General features: G+C 47.9%; 1 protein-coding gene across 1 annotated transcript in view; it reads right to left on the bottom strand.

Moving 5' to 3' along the window:
• The window catches only part of CAMK1 (calcium/calmodulin dependent protein kinase I), a 235,726-nt gene extending 218,622 nt beyond the window's left edge, over nt 1–17,104 (bottom strand). The window contains exon 1 of the mRNA XM_063940983.1: nt 16,976–17,104. The gene's annotated coding sequence lies outside the window, so the exon portion shown is untranslated. The remainder of the gene's footprint in view (nt 1–16,975) is intronic.
• Between the last annotated feature and the right edge of the window lie 535 nt (nt 17,105–17,639).

Raw genomic sequence — 17,639 nt, 5'->3', positions numbered from 1 at the left:
CCCCCGTATTTTTTGCACCTGGACCAGGCGCAGAGCCCGGTGCTGGTTGTTAAAATACCGGGGATCCCCTGTCATTTTTTTCCCCGTATTTTGGCAACCAGGACCGGCTCAAAGAGCCCGAGGCTGGTTATGCTTAGGAGGGGGGACCACACACAATTTTTTTCCGGGTTTTTTCCCGTTTTTTCCCGTTTTTTAAACATTTTTAAAAATCTAATCAAAATCCGTCAAATCGGCCGTTTTTCGACAGCGGGACTGTCGAATTCGTTTTTTATTGAATATGTCGAATTCCGGCACCCACCTGCCGGAATTCGACGGTCGAATTGTGTCGAATTTAAAAACGGGCGAAAAAGTGCCGCAATTCGCCCGGAATTGCATATACCCCTATACCTTCAGAAAACGCTAAGTCAGACAAAACCCGAGATATCTGGCTGGGAAGAGCAATTAACAGGCTCGGATGGGGACAACTGCTTTGAAGTCAGGTATCTCCGATTCCCTAGGGACGATTTTTAAAATTCTGGTACCACTGAAAAAAGGGGACCCACAGATATCAGCCTAGAGCCCTTATACTCCTGGGGCCCTTTGGCAAGGGCCCACTGAGCCCATACGAAAAGACGGCCCTGATCAAGAGAGCACAAGCTGGAACATCTTGTAGGCCGATGTTTCCCGCAACCAAGCTTGATCAGGTCAGTTGCCCAACTGCCAAATGGCTACTTGCATGGCTGTTTTGACCACACTTGATAAACGCCTGGTGATTTTGGCAACAATGCCAAACTAACCAATCTACAGTTATGACCAACTTTGAATCAGTAACCAAAGCACTGGCAAGGCATCATATAGAGGAGGAGATGAAAATATCAAACTTTCTACAGAGAAAAGAGTGGATAAGTAACCCATAGCAACAAACAAGCTTCTAGAGCTGTCATTTATCTAGCACCTTCTATAAAAACGACAGGAGCTGGCTGGTTACCATAGCCAACGTCTCTTGGAAAGTTTGGTACATCTCCCTCATAATATCAAATAGAGGACAAAACTTACACAAACGTTAGGGAAGTTTTATTTGACTTAGGAGCATATTTATCAAAATCACTTTTACTAAAAATAGGATTTTGGTACTCACCGTTAAATCCTTTTCTCCTAGTCCGTAGAGGATGCTGGGGACTCCAAAAGGACCATGGGGTATAGACGGGATCCGCAGGAGCTTGGGCACACTAAAAAGACTTAAGACTGGGTGTGAACTGGCTCCTCCCTCTATGCCCCTCCTCCAGACCTCAGTTATAGGAACTGTGCCCAGGAGAGACGGACATTACAAGGAAAGATTTTTGTCTTAACTAAGGGCTACCAAATTACCAGCCCACACCATAAACATACCGTACAACCGGAATAACGCCAAACCAGATAACAGTATGCATAAAACCAATACACAAGTCGTGTATAAACTAACTTAACCAGTAAGAAAATATATAATGCAAGTAATAGTCCGCACTGGGACGGGCGCCCAGCATCCTCTACGGACTAGGAGAAAAGGATTTAACGGTGAGTACCAAAATCCTATTTTCTCTTACGTCCTTGAGGATGCTGGGCACTCCAAAAGGACCATGGGGATTATACCAAAGCTCCAGAACGGGCGGGAGAGTGCGGACGACTCTGCAGCACCGACTGAGCAAACGCCAGGTCCTCATCGGCCAGGGTATCGAACTTATAGAATTTAGCAAAAGTGTTCGAACCCGACCAAGTAACCGCTCGGCAAAGCTGTAGTGCCGAAACACTTCGGGCAGCCGCCCAAGATGAGCCCACCTTTCTGGTAGAATGGGCTTTAACCGACTTCGGCAACAGCAACCCCACCGAAGAATGAGCTTGCTGGATCGTACTACAAATCCAGCGTGCAATAGTCTGTTTTGACGCGGGATGACCAACCTTGTTGGCCGCATACAAAACAAACAACGCTTCAGTTTTCCTAGTAACAGCTGTCCTAGAAACGTAAACTTTTAACGCTCTTACAACATCCAGAGATTTTGGAATCGCCACTTCTTCCGTAGCTACCGGAACCACAATAGGTTGGTTAATGTGAAATGACGAAACCACCTTCGGTAGATAAAGCTGCCAATTCCGATACTCGCCTGACAGATGCCAGCGCCAAAAGCATAACTACCTTCCAAGTGAGAAATTTTAATTCAACCGTCCGCAAAGGTTCAAACCAGGAAGACATGAGGAACCGTAAGACGACATCAAGGTCCCATGGCGCTACAGGCGGTACAAACGGTGGAGCGATATGCATTACACCCTTTACAAAAGTCTGAACCTCTGGGAGGGCAGCTAACTCTTTTTGAAAGAAAATAGACAAAGCCGAAATTTGCACTTTGATGGAACCCAATTTCAGGCCTGCATCTACACCCGCCTGTAAAAAGTGGAGAAAACGACCCAAGTGAAAATCCTCCGCAGGAGCCTTTTTAACCTCACACCAGGAAACATATTTCCTCCAGATACGGTGATAGTGTTTCGCCATAACCTCTTTCCTAGCCTTAATGAGAGTTGGAATGACCTCCCAGGGAATACCCTTACGAGCTAAGATCTGGCGCTCAACCTCCATGCTGTCAAACGCAGCCGCGGTAAGTCCGGAAACACGCATGGACCCTGTAACAACAGATCCTCTCTTAGAGGAAGCAGCCAAGGATCTTCCACCAGTAAGTCCTGAAGATCCGGGTACCAGGCCCTTCTTGGCCAGTCTGGGACGACGAGAATCGCCAGAACCCTTGTTCGACGAATGATCCCCAGCACCTTTGGAATGAGAGGAAGAGGAGGGAACACATACACCGACTGGAAGACCCACGGAGACACCAGGGCGTCCACCGCCGTGGCTTGTGGGTCCCTTGACCTGGAACAATACCTTGGGAGCTTCTTGTTGAGCCGAGACGCCATCATGTCTATCAACGGAATTCCCCAGCGTCTTGTCACTTCTGCAAATACCTCTTGGTGCAGAGCCCACTCTCCCGGATGGAGGTCGTGTCTGCTGAGGAAATCCGCTTCCCAGTTGTCCACCCCCGGTAGGAAAACTGCTGACAGTGCGCTGACGTGTTGTTCCGCCCAGCGAAGTATCTTTGTGGCCTCCGCCATTGCTGCTCTGCTCCTCGTTCTGCCTTGCCGGTTTATATGGGCCACCGCTGTGATGTTGTCTGACTGTACCAGGACCGGTCGACCCTGAAGAAGACTTCTTGCTTGGAGCAGGCCGTTGTAAATGGCTCTTAATTCTAGAACATTTATGTGGAGACAGGCTTCCTGGAGCGACCATTTTCCCTGGAAATTTCTTCCTTGGGTGACTGCGCCCCAGCCCCGGAGACTTGCATCTGTTGTCAGAAGTACCCAATCCTGAATACCGAATCGGCGTCCCCCCAGGAGGTGATGAGCTTGTAGCCACCACAGGAGAGAAATTCTGGCTCTGGGAGATAGACTTATCTTCCGGTGAATGTGTAGGTGAGACCCGGACCATTTGCTCAGCAAGTCCCACTGAAACACGCGGGCGTGAAATCTGCCGTATGGAATGGCTTTGTACGCCGCAACCATCTTCCCCAGAACCCGAGTACAATGATGGATCGACACACTCGTCGGCTTCAGAAGTTCTCTGACCATCGTCTGCAATTCCAGAGCCTTTTCTTCTGGAAGGAATACCTTCTGTAACTCCATGTCCAGAATCATGCCCAGAAAAGGAAGCCGAGTGGTCGGAATCAACTGGGATTTCGGCAAATTGAGGACCCATCCGTGTTGTCGCAGAATCGATAGAGACAACTCTACACTTGTCAGCAATCGTTCCTTGAACCTCGCCTTTATCAGGAGATCGTCCAAGTACGGGATAATTGAAACCCCTTGTTTGCGAAGAAGAACCATCATTTCCGCCATGACCTTGGTGAAAATCCTCGGAGCCGTGGAAAGCCCAAACGGCAACGTCTGAAGTTGGTAATGAGAATCCTGTATCGCAAACCTGAGGAAAGCCTGATGCGGAGGATATATCGGCACATGTAAGTAGGCATCCTTTATATGTCGACTGACGCCATAAAATCCCCCCCCTCCAGGCTGGCAATCACCGCTCGAAGGGATTCCATCTTGAACCTGAAGACTTTCAAGTATGGATTGAGGGATTTTAGATTTAGAATTGGTCTGACCGAACCGTCCGGTTTCGGTACCACAAAGAGGCTCGAGTAGAACCCCCCCCCCCGCTGGGACGGAGGGACGGGAACAATGACCCTCTGTAGACGCAATTTTTGAATGGCCGCCCGGACCACCTCTTTGTCCGGAAGAACCACTGGTAATGCCGAAATTAAGAACCGGTGAGGGGGCATCTCCTGAAACTCCAGTTTGTATCCTTGAGACACTATTTCTAACACCCAAGGATCCAGGTCTGATTGAATCCAGACCTGGCTGAATACCTGAAGACGCCCCCCCCACCGGTCCGGACTCCCCCAGGGAAGCCCCAGCGTCATGCAGTGGACTTGGTAGCAGCCGGGGAGGACTTCTGGTCCTGTGCACCTGAGGTTGCAGGAATTTTTCTTCCCCGTCCTCTACCCTTTGAGGCGAGGAAAGACGAACCCTTTCCACGCCTGTATTTATTGTGACGAAAGGACTGCATTTGCTGATGTGGTGCCTTCTTCTGTTGTGTGGGAACATAATGAAGAAAAGAGGACTTACCCGCAGTCGCGGTCGAGACTAGGTCCGCCAGGCCGTCCCCAAACAAGACCGTACCTTTAAAGGGTAGAGCTTCCATAGACCTCTTGGAATCGGCATCAGCATTCCATTGATGGATCCACAAGGCCCTCCTGGCAGATATCGACTTCTGACTTCTGTGAGGGGGTGACGGCGTGGCTCCGGGAACAAGCAGCTAGGCGCACCAAGTGATCGAACCCTCTGGAGCTAATGGTGTCCAGTAGCCGAGAAGCAAAGCCTTGAAACTCACAGAAGTAGGTCTGCTTCTCTCCCCTCACTCCCACGCTGCAGGGAGCCTGTAGCCAGCAGGGCTCCCTGAAAACCTAACAAAAAGTATTTTCGTAGAGAAACTCAGGAGAGCTCCCCTAGTGTGCATCCAGTCACTCCTGGGCACAAAGTCAAACTGAGGTCTGGAGGAGGGGCATAGAAGGAGGAGCCAGTTCACACCCAGTCTTAAGTCTTTTTAGTGTGCCCAAGCTCCTGCGGATCCCGTCTATACCCCATGGTCCTTTTGGAGTCCCCAGCATCCTCTAGGACATAAGAGAAATTATGTAAAAAAAGGTGTCTTCACATCAAGTTAAGGTGTGTACACACGGTGAGATCCTTGCTATGCCCGATTTTGACTATGCAATTTCCCCTGAACTCCCCCAGAGCCCAGATAGGACAGATTTTGACTATCTGTACTTTTGATTGTCTATGTACGATTTCGACTAAGTGCCAATTTTAACTATACTTTATACTAGACACTACACTAGATAGTCAAGATTGACTTGCCTGCACAGTCTATCTAGCGTTGCGATACCGACCCCACGGTAGCGCGCATCGGGATCGAAGTGTTATTGCAAGCTGCCTTTCACCTTGAGATGTACACTAACTTTCCTTAAGATATTGACTATATCTGTATATATACAGATTTATCTCACCGCGTGTACACACCTTTAGTATCAGCTGAACATAAGGGTATTCATTCCGAGTTGATCACAGCCAGCTATTTTTTGCTGCTACTGCGATCAACTAGTCCACGCCTATGGGGGAGTGTATTTTAGCTTTCTAAAGCTAGCTAAATTTCAAGCAGAACAAAACTAGCCCTGGACATATTTACCCTGTGCAACAATCTCAGCGATGCCGGGGCCGGCTTTGACGTCAGGCATCCGCCCTCCGTTCTCCTGGACACTTCTGCGTTTTCTTCACCACTCCCCGAAAACGGCTCCAAACGGTCTGGTGATGCCCAGGAATGCCTTCTTTCTGTCAATCTTCTCGCGGTCGGCTCTGCGACCGCTTTCTTCGCTGGCCGCGACGTAACCCGGCAAACCCTGTCGCCGGGCAACGACGCCCATGCGCAGTGCGGCCGCCGCGCATGCACATTCCAGACCCGTTCGCACCGCAGCGACAAACCGCTGCGTGTGAACGGGTCGGAATGACCCTCATAGACCACAAGGTGATCACTATAAAAGAAAAAATAAGAATTTACTTACCGATAATTCTATTTCTCGGAGTCCGTAGTGGATGCTGGGGTTCCTGAAAGGACCATGGGGAACAGCGGCTCCGCAGGAGACAGGGCACAAAAAAGTAAAGCTTTACTAGGTCAGGTGGTGTGCACTGGCTCCTCCCCCTATGACCCTCCTCCAGACTCCAGTTAGGTACTGTGCCCGGACGAGCATACACAATAAGGGAGGCATTTTGAATCCCGGGTAAGACTCATACCAGCCACACCAATCACACCGTACAACTTGTGATCTAAACCCAGTTAACAGTATGACAACAGAAAGGGCCTCTTAAAGATGGCTCCTTAACAATAACCCGAATTAGTTAACAATAACTATGTACAAGTATTGCAGATAATCCGCACTTGGGATGGGCGCCCAGCATCCACTACGGACTCCGAGAAATAGAATTATCGGTAAGTAAATTCTTATTTTCTCTATCGTCCTAAGTGGATGCTGGGGTTCCTGAAAGGACCATGGGGATTATACCAAAGCTCCCAAACGGGCGGGAGAGTGCGGATGACTCTGCAGCACCGAATGAGAGAACTCCAGGTCCTCCTTTGCCAGGGTATCAAATTTGTAAAATTTTACAAACGTGTTCTCCCCCGACCACGTAGCTGCTCGGCAGAGTTGTAATGCCGAGACCCCTCGGGCAGCCGCCCAAGATGAGCCCACCTTCCTTGTGGAGTGGGCTTTTACAGTTTTAGGCTGTGGCAGGCCTGCCACAGAATGTGCAAGTTGAATTGTGTTACAAATCCAACGAGCAATCGACTGCTTAGAAGCAGGTGCGCCCAACTTGTTGGGTGCATACAATATAAACAGCGAGTCAGATTTTCTGACTCCAGCCGTCCTTGCAATGTATATTTTTAAGGCTCTGACAACGTCCAACAACTTGGAGTCCTCCAAGTCGCTAGTGGCCGCAGGCACCACAATAGGTTGGTTCAGATGAAATGCTGATACCACTTTAGGGAGAAAATGCGGACGAGTCCGCAGTTCTGCCCTATCCGAATGGAAGATTAGATAAGGACTTTTATAAGATAAAGCCGCCAATTCAGATACTCTCCTGGCAGAGGCCAGGGCTAGTAACATAGTCACTTTCAATGTGAGATATTTCAAATCCACCTTTTTCAATGGTTCAAACCAATGGGATTTGAGGAAATCTAAAACTACATTTAGATCCCACGGTGCCACCGGAGGCACCACAGGAGGCTGTATATGCAGTACTCCCTTGACAAAGGTCTGGACCTCAGGGACAGAGGCCAATTCTTTTTGGAAGAATATTGACAGGGCCGAAATTTGAACCTTAATGGATCCCAATTTGAGACCCATAGATAATCCTGATTGCAGGAAATGTAGGAAACGACCCAGTTGGAATTCCTCCGTCGGAACCCTCCGATCCTCGCACCACGCTACATATTTTCGCCAAATGCGGTGATAATGTTTCACGGTGACTTCCTTCCGTGCCTTAATCAAGGTAGGAATGACTTCTTCTGGAATGCCTTTCCCTTTTAGGATCTGGCGTTCAACCGCCATGCCGTCAAACGCAGCCGCGGTAAGTCTTGAAAAAGACAGGGACCCTGCTGTAGCAGGTCCCTTCTCAGAGGTAGGGGCCACGGTTCGTCCGTGAGCATCTCTTGAAGTTCCGGATACCAAGTCCTTCTCGGCCAATCCGGAACCACTAGTATTGTTCTTACTCTTCTTTGCCGTATGATCTTCAATACCTTTGGTATGAGCGGCAGAGGAGGAAACACATACACTGACTGGTACACCCAAGGAGTTACCAGTGCGTCCACAGCTATTGCCTGTGGATCTCTTGACCTGGCGCAATATTTGTCCAGTTTCTTGTTGAGGCGAGACGCCATCATGTCTACAATTGGTCTTTCCCAACGGTCTATTAACATGTTGAAGACTTCTGGATGTAGACCCCACTCTCCCGGATGAAGATCGTGTCTGCTGAGGAAGTCTGCTTCCCAGTTGTCCACGCCCGGGATGAACACTGCTGACAGTGCTATCACGTGATTCTCCGCCCAGCGAAGAATCTTGGCAGCTTCTGCCATTGCACTCCTGCTTCTTGTGCCGCCCTGCCTGTTTACATGGGCGACCGCCGTGACGTTGTCCGACTGAATCAACACCGGCTTTCCTTGCAGGAGAAGTTCCGCCTGGCTTAGAGCATTGTAGATTGCTCTTAGTTCCAGAATGTTTATGTGAAGAGACTTTTCCAGACTCGTCCATACTCCCTGGAAGTTTCTTCCTTGTGTGACTGCTCCCCAGCCTCTCAGGCTGGCGTCCGTGGTCACCAGGATCCAATCCTGAATGCCGAATCTGCGGCCTTCTAATAGGTGAGCCTTCTGCAACCACCACAGAAGTGACACCCTTGTCTTTGGTGACAGGGTTATTCGCAGGTGCATCTGCAGATGCGACCCTGACCATTTGTCCAACAGATCCCTTTGGAATATTCTTGCATGGAATCTGCCGAATGGAATTGCTTCGTAAGAAGCCACCATTTTTCCCAGGACTCTTGTGCATTGATGTACTGACACTTTTCCTGGTTTTAGGAGGTTCCTGACCAGATCGGATAACTCCTTGGCTTTTTCCTCTGGAAGGAAAACCTTTTTCTGAACCGTGTCCAGAATCATTCCTAGGAACAGCAGACGAGTTGTCGGGATTAAATGGGATTTTGGAATATTCAGAATCCACCCGTGTTGTCTTAGCACCTCTTGAGATAGTGCTAAAGCTGTCTCCAGCTGTTCTCTGGACCTTGCCCTTATTAGGAGATCGTCCAAGTATGGGATAACTAATACGCCTTTTCTTCGAAGAAGAATCATCATCTCGGCCATTACCTTGGTAAAGACCCGAGGCGCCGTGGACAATCCGAACGGCAGCGTCTGAAACTGATAGTGACAGTTTTGAACAATGAACCTGAGGTACCCCTGGTGTGCGGGGTAAATCGGAACGTGTAGATACGCATCCTTGATGTCCAAGGATACCATAAAGTCCCCTTCTTCCAGGTTCGCTATCACTGCTCTGAGTGACTCCATCTTGAACTTGAACTTTTTTATGTAGAGGTTCAAGGACTTCAGATTTAGAATAGGCCTTACCGAGCCATCCGGCTTCGGTACCACAAATAGAGTGGAATAATACCCCTTTCCTTGTTGTAATAGGGGTACTTTGACTATCACCTGCTGAGCGTACAGCTTGTGAATGGCTTCCAACACCCTCTCCCTTTCGGAAGAGACGGTTGGTAAGGCAGACTTCAGGAAACGATGAGGAGGATCCGTCTCTAATTCCAACCTGTACCCCTGAGATATTATCTGCAGGATCCAGGGGTCTACCTGCGAGTGAGCCCACTGCGCGCTGTAATTTTTGAGACGGCCCCCCACTGTCCCCGAGTCCGCTTGAGAGGCCCCAGCGTCATGCTGAGGTTTTTGCAGGAGCCGGGGAGGGCTTCTGTTCCTGGGAAGGAGCTGCCTGTTGGTGTCTCTTCCCTCTTCCTCTGCCTCGTGGCAGGTACGACAAGCCCTTTGCTCTCTTATTTTTGTAGGAGCGAAAAGGCTGCGGTTGAAAGGTCGGTGCCTTTCTCTGTTGGGGAGTGACTTGAGGTAAAAAAGTGGATTTCCCGGCAGTAGCCGTGGCCACCAAGTCTGATAGACCAACTCCAAATAACTCCTCCCCTTTATACGGCAAAACCTCCATGTGACGTTTTGAATCCGCATCGCCTGTCCACTGTCGTGTCCATAAGGCTCTTCTGGCTGAAATGGACATAGCACTCACCCGAGATGCCAGTGTGCAAATATCCCTCTGTGCATCACGCATATAGATAAATGCATCCTTTATTTGTTCTAACGACAGTAAAACATTGTCCCTATCTAGGGTATCAATATTTTCAATCAGGGATTCTGACCAAACTACTCCAGCACTGCACATCCAGGCAGTTGCTATAGCTGGTCGTAGTATAACACCTGCATGTGTGTATATATTCTTTTGAATAACTTCCATCTTTCTATCTGATGGATCCTTAAGTGCGGCCGTCTCAGGAGAGGGTAACGCCACTTGTTTGGATAAGCGTGTGAGCGCCTTGTCCACCTTAGGGGGTGTTTCCCAGCGCGCCCTAACCTCTGGCGGGAAAGGGTATAATGCCAATAACTTTTTTGAAATTATCAACTTTTTATCAGGAGCAACCCACGCTTCATCACACACGTCATTTAATTCTTCTGATTCAGGAAAAACTGTTTGTAGTTTTTTCACACCATACATAATACCCTGTTTTACGGTATCTGTAGTATCAGCTAAATGTAACGTCTCCTTCATTGCCAAAATCATATAACGTGTGGCCCTACTGGAAAATACGTTTGAATTTCTACCTTCGTCACTGGAATCAGTGCCCGTGTCTGGGTCTGTGTCGACCGACTGAGGCAAAGGGCGTTTTACAGCCCCTGACGGTGTTTGAGGCGCCTGGACAGGCATTAATTGATTGTCCGGCCGCCTCATGTCCTCAACTGACTGTTTAAGGGAAGATAAACCATCACGTAATTCCACAAATAAAGGCATCCATTCTGGTGTCGACCCCCTGGGGGGTGACATCTGCATATTTGGCAATTGCTCCGCCTCCACACCAATATCGTCCTCATACATGTCGACACCACGTACCGACACACACCGCAAACTCACAGGGAATGCTCTAATGAAGACAGGACCCACTAGCCCTTTTGGGGAGACAGAGGGAGAGTCTGCCAGCACACACCACAAAGCGCTATATATACAAGGGATATCCTTATATTAAGTGCTCCCTTATAGCTGCTTTAATATATATATATATAGCCATTAATGTGCCCCCCCTCTCTGTTTTACCCTGTTTCTGTAGTGCAGTGCAGGGGAGAGACCTGGGAGCCGTTCTGACCAGCGGAGCTGTGACAGAAAATGGCGCCGTGTGCTGAGGAGATAGGCCCCGCCCCTTTTTCGGCGGGTTCTTCTCCCGCTATTTTTCCAGTCAGGCAGGGGTTAAATATCTCCATATAGCCCCTATGGGCTATATGTGAGGTATTTTTAGCCTTGTATAAGGTTTATATTTGCCTCTCAGAGCGCCCCCCCCCAGCGCTCTGCACCCTCAGTGACTGCCCAGTGAAGTGTGCTGAGAGGAAAATGGCGCACAGCTGCAGTGCTGTGCGCTACCTTATGAAGACTGAGGAGTCTTCAGCCGCCGGTTTCCGGACCTCTTCACGCTTCAGCATCTGCAAGGGGGTCGGCGGCGCGGCTCCGGGACCGGACTCCACGGCTGGGCCTGTGTTCGATCCCTCTGGAGCTAATGGTGTCCAGTAGCCAAGCAGCAAATCCACTCTGCATGCAGGTGAGTTTACTACTTTCCCCCTAAGTCCCACGTTGCAGTGATCCTGTTGCCAGCAGGACTCACTGTAAAGAAAAAAACCTAAACTAAACTTTCTCTAAGCAGCTCTTTAGGAGAGCCACCTAGATTGCACCCTTCTCGTTCGGGCACAAAATCTAACTGGAGTCTGGAGGAGGGTCATAGGGGGAGGAGCCAGTGCACACCACCTGACCTAGTAAAGCTTTACTTTTTTGTGCCCTGTCTCCTGCGGAGCCGCTGTTCCCCATGGTCCTTTCAGGAACCCCAGCATCCACTTAGGACGATAGAGAAATATATATATTTTAACATAGACAAACAAAAGAAAAACACTGCACCGGTGTAATCTCTCCTCCTTTATAGGGAAAAATACCCTGAGATTGTACCGCGCATGTGCGCAGGACCTGAGCACCGGCAGGTAAGTGAAAGCAGAGGTGGGAAGGGAAAAATGCGGTAACCGTATTGGTAGCGACAGAACTTTCTCGCAAGCTCTGCCCCTGCATGCTATGATAGATACCTCCTTGTCATATACAGGTTGAGTATCCCATATCCAAATATTCAGAAATACGGAATATTCCGAAATACGGACTTTTTTGAACGAGAGTGAGATAGTGAAACCTTTGTTTTTTGATGACTCAATGTACACAAACTTTGTTTAATACACAAAGTTATTAAAAATATTGTATTAAATTGCCTTCAGGCTATGTGTATAAGGTGTATATGTAACATAAATACATTCTGTGCTTAGATTTAGGTCCCATCACCATGATATTTCATTATGGTATGCAATTATTCCAAAATACGGAAAAATCCGATATCCAAAATACGTCTGGTCCCAAGCATTTTGGATAAGGGATACTCAACCTGTATTAAATCAGCACAGTGCGATTTTGGTGGAATTTAGTACAGTCCACCCGCATCACCATATTGGTCAACTAAAATGTTCTTATTGGAAACCGATGGATATTCTATCATTCACATTATAACCTTCTAGCTACTATGCATTATTATATATAACACCCCATTACACCGGCATGTTCCCTGTTAGATTACACTTGTATCTCTTTGGTAAATACACTAAGGAGCTGCGCTGTGTAATTACGACAGTCTCACTATGGGACATGCACCTAACCTACATCCTCCGCAACTGCAGAGACAGATGCACTGCCTAAAAATAGAAAATTGCTACGTTTGTATGTTGAGCTTATGTCAGCAGCTGATGCAAACACAGCGTTCGGAACTTCAGAACTTAGAAAGCAGCTACTGTACACACAGCTCTCATCTGCACCATGCATGCACTATTTGCAGAATACAATAGAGAAAGGCGCTGGTGCAGTGACTCTGAGCATCCTGCGCCAGTTGCCAGAGGGGTTAAAAACAGCACAATGAGAACAGTCAGTTTTCAGGGTCTCAGGCAGGTCTATTGCCCCAGTAAAAGTGCATGCTGATAATGATGATCGGTTTGCCACTGACCAGTTCCCGCACGGACACACCTTATTTCAGTGTAAACACGATCTGGCCAAGTTTCATCTGACACAGAATAGGAGAGACCTACACAAAGATGCAGACATTTGTATCTGCAGAAGCGCCATGTGCAAAAACTCACAATTTGCAACCGTGAAGGCTCAGACTGAGCCCCACCGCAAGCATACTGTAGTTGTTGCTGTACCTCTGCAACAGCAACCTTGCAATTAGATGATAAGACTACTGTATCCTCAGGTATAAATGCCCTGTAAGGCAAGGTGTCTGACAGCCAAGTAAGACAGGACCTAAAACATTTGCACCTGGAAAGCCGCCAATAATAAAGCATCTGTGTTCCCTGACCATGAAATGAACAGTCCATATAGATCAGGGATCAGGGAACTTTTCTACCTTTTACCACAAAATATATTTAGATACGCCAACGTTACCCCCTTGATTTGAAAGGAAGGAAATCATATATTATTGTGCATATATAATGGTTATCACTGTTTATATGGCATTTCTGAGATACTGTGTATATAAAATTATTATTATTTTTAATTATTTTCGCCAATTATGTTTTGCAATGAATGGGTTAATTAACACTTTCTTCCCAAAACACCAGAATGAATCGATGAGGGGGGAAGGGAGGACACGACTTTTAAGAGACAGATGGTCACATCCTCACCTTACAGAACTCTTCAAGTTCTGTGTGTTGGTTGGCGGGAGGACAGGACAGCGCAGGAAGACGGGCAGGCATGAGGGAGCGCGGTGTGACGTCAGCACGTCACACCGCGGCCAGGAACACAGCACAGGGCGGCCAGGAGCACAGCGCAGGGCGGGCCGGACGGACGGAGTGCGGTGTGACGTCAGCACGTCACATCGCGAGCCGGCCGGTGCTGTACGGAGCTGTGTCTCAGCAGCGCGACCATCCATTACCCCCAGGAATTTCATTTTTACCCCATTTGGGGTAATTTACCCCTGTTCCCCGACCACTGATATAAATGATAGATATTTCCAATAAGGGTTATGAGGGTACAAGACAGGATAAAACTCCCATGGGAGTAAGATGTTGAATTACTGATCAAGTGCCATCAGGTCCAATTTGGTACAGGAATGGGAGATGGATCATTGAATCAAGTCAGAAAGAAGTCAAATAATAAACTGCACTGGTTCTCTCATCTCCAGTCTTCAACTACTTCACAACAGGTCATGTTTTCAGGATTTCTTTAAATAGGACAATATCTGCTGAAGATTGCAGTTGAGAAGCACTGATGTACTGGGATCAAAGGTAAAATTAGACTTCAGTTACTTTTTCCCTGTTTCAGGATTACTGCTCAGTGAACTTTTGGGAATAGACCAGAGTAAAATATAAAATAATACACACTGATTATGTAAAACTGCTTTCTCGTGGAGGAGAATAACAGCTCCTTGCCCAATCAACTGAGCATTAAAATACCCATACTGGGGGGTATGTGCATGGAAAGACAAACAAAGTTTTTGTTTGTTTTCCATATATAAAAACAGAAGTGGGTGGATTACTCATCTATAGCATGTAAATGTACAATCTCATCGCCATATAAAAAAAAAAGTTTTACGAACGCGTAAAATGGGGACTTTTGTGCCAGAAGAACAGTCTAGCCAAGTACACATGAACCTTTATACTCCCACGCTGCAGAGCAATGGGGCAATTCTAGATGAAGGGATTTTTTTTAAGACTTCTTGGGAATAAAATAAAAAATAAAATACATTTTGCTAAATTTTGGGGGAGTTACTGCATCAACACAATCCGTCTTCTTCAGAATGAATAACCCCCCAAAAAATATAAAACAGATACAAAAGTGAATTAAAATAGATCATTGTTATTTTTAACGCGTAAAGAGTGCACTACCTGCAGCTGTCTGTCTGCTGTTTACTACACACCTGGGTGTCGCATGTCAGACCCAGGTGATCAAACACGATGTGCGACTACGCCGAAATGATAAATTAGAGACATTTAAAATACACAATTAGAGTTGCTTTCAAAGCCAGATATTATTGAAAGGCTTACGCTTCCGACTATGGCCTTCATTCCGAGTTGATGGCACACTGACGATTTTCGCAGTGCAGTGATCAGGTCACTACTGGGCATGCACCGAAATGCGCACGTGCGTCGTACGGGTACAAACAGCATTGTTGCTGTGCAATGCTTCTAGCGACGATTCCATTCGCACAGCCGTTCGCAAGGAGATTGACAGAAAGAGGGCGTTTATGGGTGTCACCTGACCGTTTTCTGGGAGTGGTAGGGAAAACGCAGGCATGTCCAGGCGTTTGCAGGGCGGGCGTCTGACGTCAATTCCGTGACCGGACAGGCTGAAATGATCGCAAGGGCTGAGTAAGTTCAGACCTACTCAGAAACTGCAAAAAACATATTCGTCCCGCTCGGCTGCACATGCGATCGCACACTTGCAAAGCGAAAATACCCTCCCCGCGGGCGGCGACTATGCGTTTGCATGGCTGAAAATAGTAGCTAGCGAGCGATCAACTTGGAATGAGGGCCCATGTCCCTCCAGCAGTGGTGGAACTACAAGTCCTAACATGCCCAGTCACTGATTTGTCAGTAGGATGTGCTGGTACTTGTAGTTCTACCACATCTGGTAAACCATAGGATGTCGCTGCGCAACAACCGCCTGATGAAGCAAGCAAACAATTAACAGTAAAAAAAAAAAGTGCTTCTTCGATACTTACCAAAGTAACCACAGGTGATAATACATGAAATATAGACTAAACCGTGATAAAGTTCTATAATAAAGCAGCAGGTACGTATAATACACGGCACGTCTTTGCTTCAAAGATCAAATTCAAATCTCATTGGTGTATAGTAGCCATCTGTAGGGTACCGGGTCTCTAGGTCAACAAGACTCAGGTTAACAGTGTCTAGGTCGACTGTAACTAGGTCGACAGGGTTTCTAGGTTGATATGTTCTAGGTCGACAGAGCAAAAGGTCTACATGTTTTCACTTTTTTTTTACTTTTTCATACTTTACGATCCACGTGGACTACGATTGGGAACGGTAACCTGTGCCGAGCGCAGCACCTTGCCCAAAGCATGGTGAGCAAACGAGCCATGCGAGGGGACACAGTGCACTAATTGGGGTTCACGGTCACCATACGGCGAAAGCGACACAAAAAAACATCAACAAAAAAACTCATGTCGACCTTTTGACCTGTCGACCTAGAGACCCTGTCGACCAATAGTGGTCGACCTAAGTGTGGGATACGGTCGTTAGGTTGACCCAACAAGGTCGACATTGCTGTTAGGTCAACAGGCAATATGTCGACATGTACAAAGATCGACATGAGTTTTTCATATTTACAAAAAAAAATAGGGATTTTTTTTAAATACTTAACGATCCACGCGGACTATGATTGAAACGGTAACCTGATAGGTGAACAACTTGTTACGTGTTATGAATTTAAATCCCCAAAGTCCATTAACCAACCCCCCCCCTCCCAAAATACAAATGTGCAACTGGTAATAATAAATCAAAGCTGTCAACGAAAGCTTCACGAAACACCGTTACCTTATGCAGCCACACCTGTTACCAAGAGGTTCTGCAGCAGCTGCAACTAATCCCAGCAAGTGTTGCCTATTAAAGCCCCCTTATAGCCAGACCAGCAGGATGAAATCGCCCTGCCCGTGAGAGGTCTGCCAGCTGCCCATGGGAGTGGGTCCGATAAATGCCTGGCTCACTAAGCTGTATGTGCCAGGGTGGGAGAGAGTGGCACCATGCTGCCATGGCATCACTCAGTGCATGGGTCACAGGTGCTGCACATCATTATTATTATCATCACATCCAGGATTCGTGTGCACATCCCATAAGAAGGAGCCCAGGGAGCAGAGCCATGGTCTGTGCCCAGGACACAGCCTGCAGCCAGGCCAGGGGGTGGGCAGGTGCTTGGGTCCCATGCTGGGGAGGCGGCGCTGGGCATGCATGCCTTACCTGGGCAGGAGGCTCGGAGAGCGGCTGTGCCCGGTGTATCTGTGTCTAGGTCTCCGGCTATAGGAGCTGCTGTCTCCCCATCCTTCCCTACCCAGCCCTGATGTCAGCACAGCCCAGGCCGGGCGTGGCCGCCAGCCGCACGCAGCCAACGGGAGCGCCGAGAGGCGGGGCTACGGCGGGGAGGGCGGGTTTTTTACAGGGTATTCATCGCTGCGCTGGCAAAGGTGTTCATTGACTTCATTCACATCCGGGGCCTGCCCTCAGTGCTGCAAATCACAGAGGGAGGAGAGCCTGCAGGTGTCCCAGCTCCTTTACACAGTCTCTCTCTCTCTCTCTCTCTCTCTCTCTCTCTCTCTCTCTCTCTCTCTCTCTCTCTCTCTCTCTCTTTTTCTCTCTCTCTCTTTATTTTCTATTTAAAATATCTCTATATTTTTATCTGTCTATAGATAGATATATCCAATAGGGTAGGGAAGACCGATAGAGGGCACTCACCAAACTTAAAATCCAATAAAGTCTTTTTCAAATCATCACCATTTCATAAGAAGTCGACGTTTCAACCCCAAAAAGGGTCTTTGTCAAGACAGGTAACCGAGACATCCTCACACTATGGAGACAGAGGTGTTAGGATGTCCCGGTTACCTGTCTTGATAAAGGCCCTTTTAGG

Source organism: Pseudophryne corroboree, chromosome 9, assembly GCF_028390025.1.
Source record: "Pseudophryne corroboree isolate aPseCor3 chromosome 9, aPseCor3.hap2, whole genome shotgun sequence".
NCBI classification, from domain to species: domain Eukaryota; kingdom Metazoa; phylum Chordata; class Amphibia; order Anura; family Myobatrachidae; genus Pseudophryne; species Pseudophryne corroboree.
The sequence above is the reverse complement of the archived record's forward strand: the minus strand, read 5'-3'. Positions and strand labels throughout refer to the sequence as shown.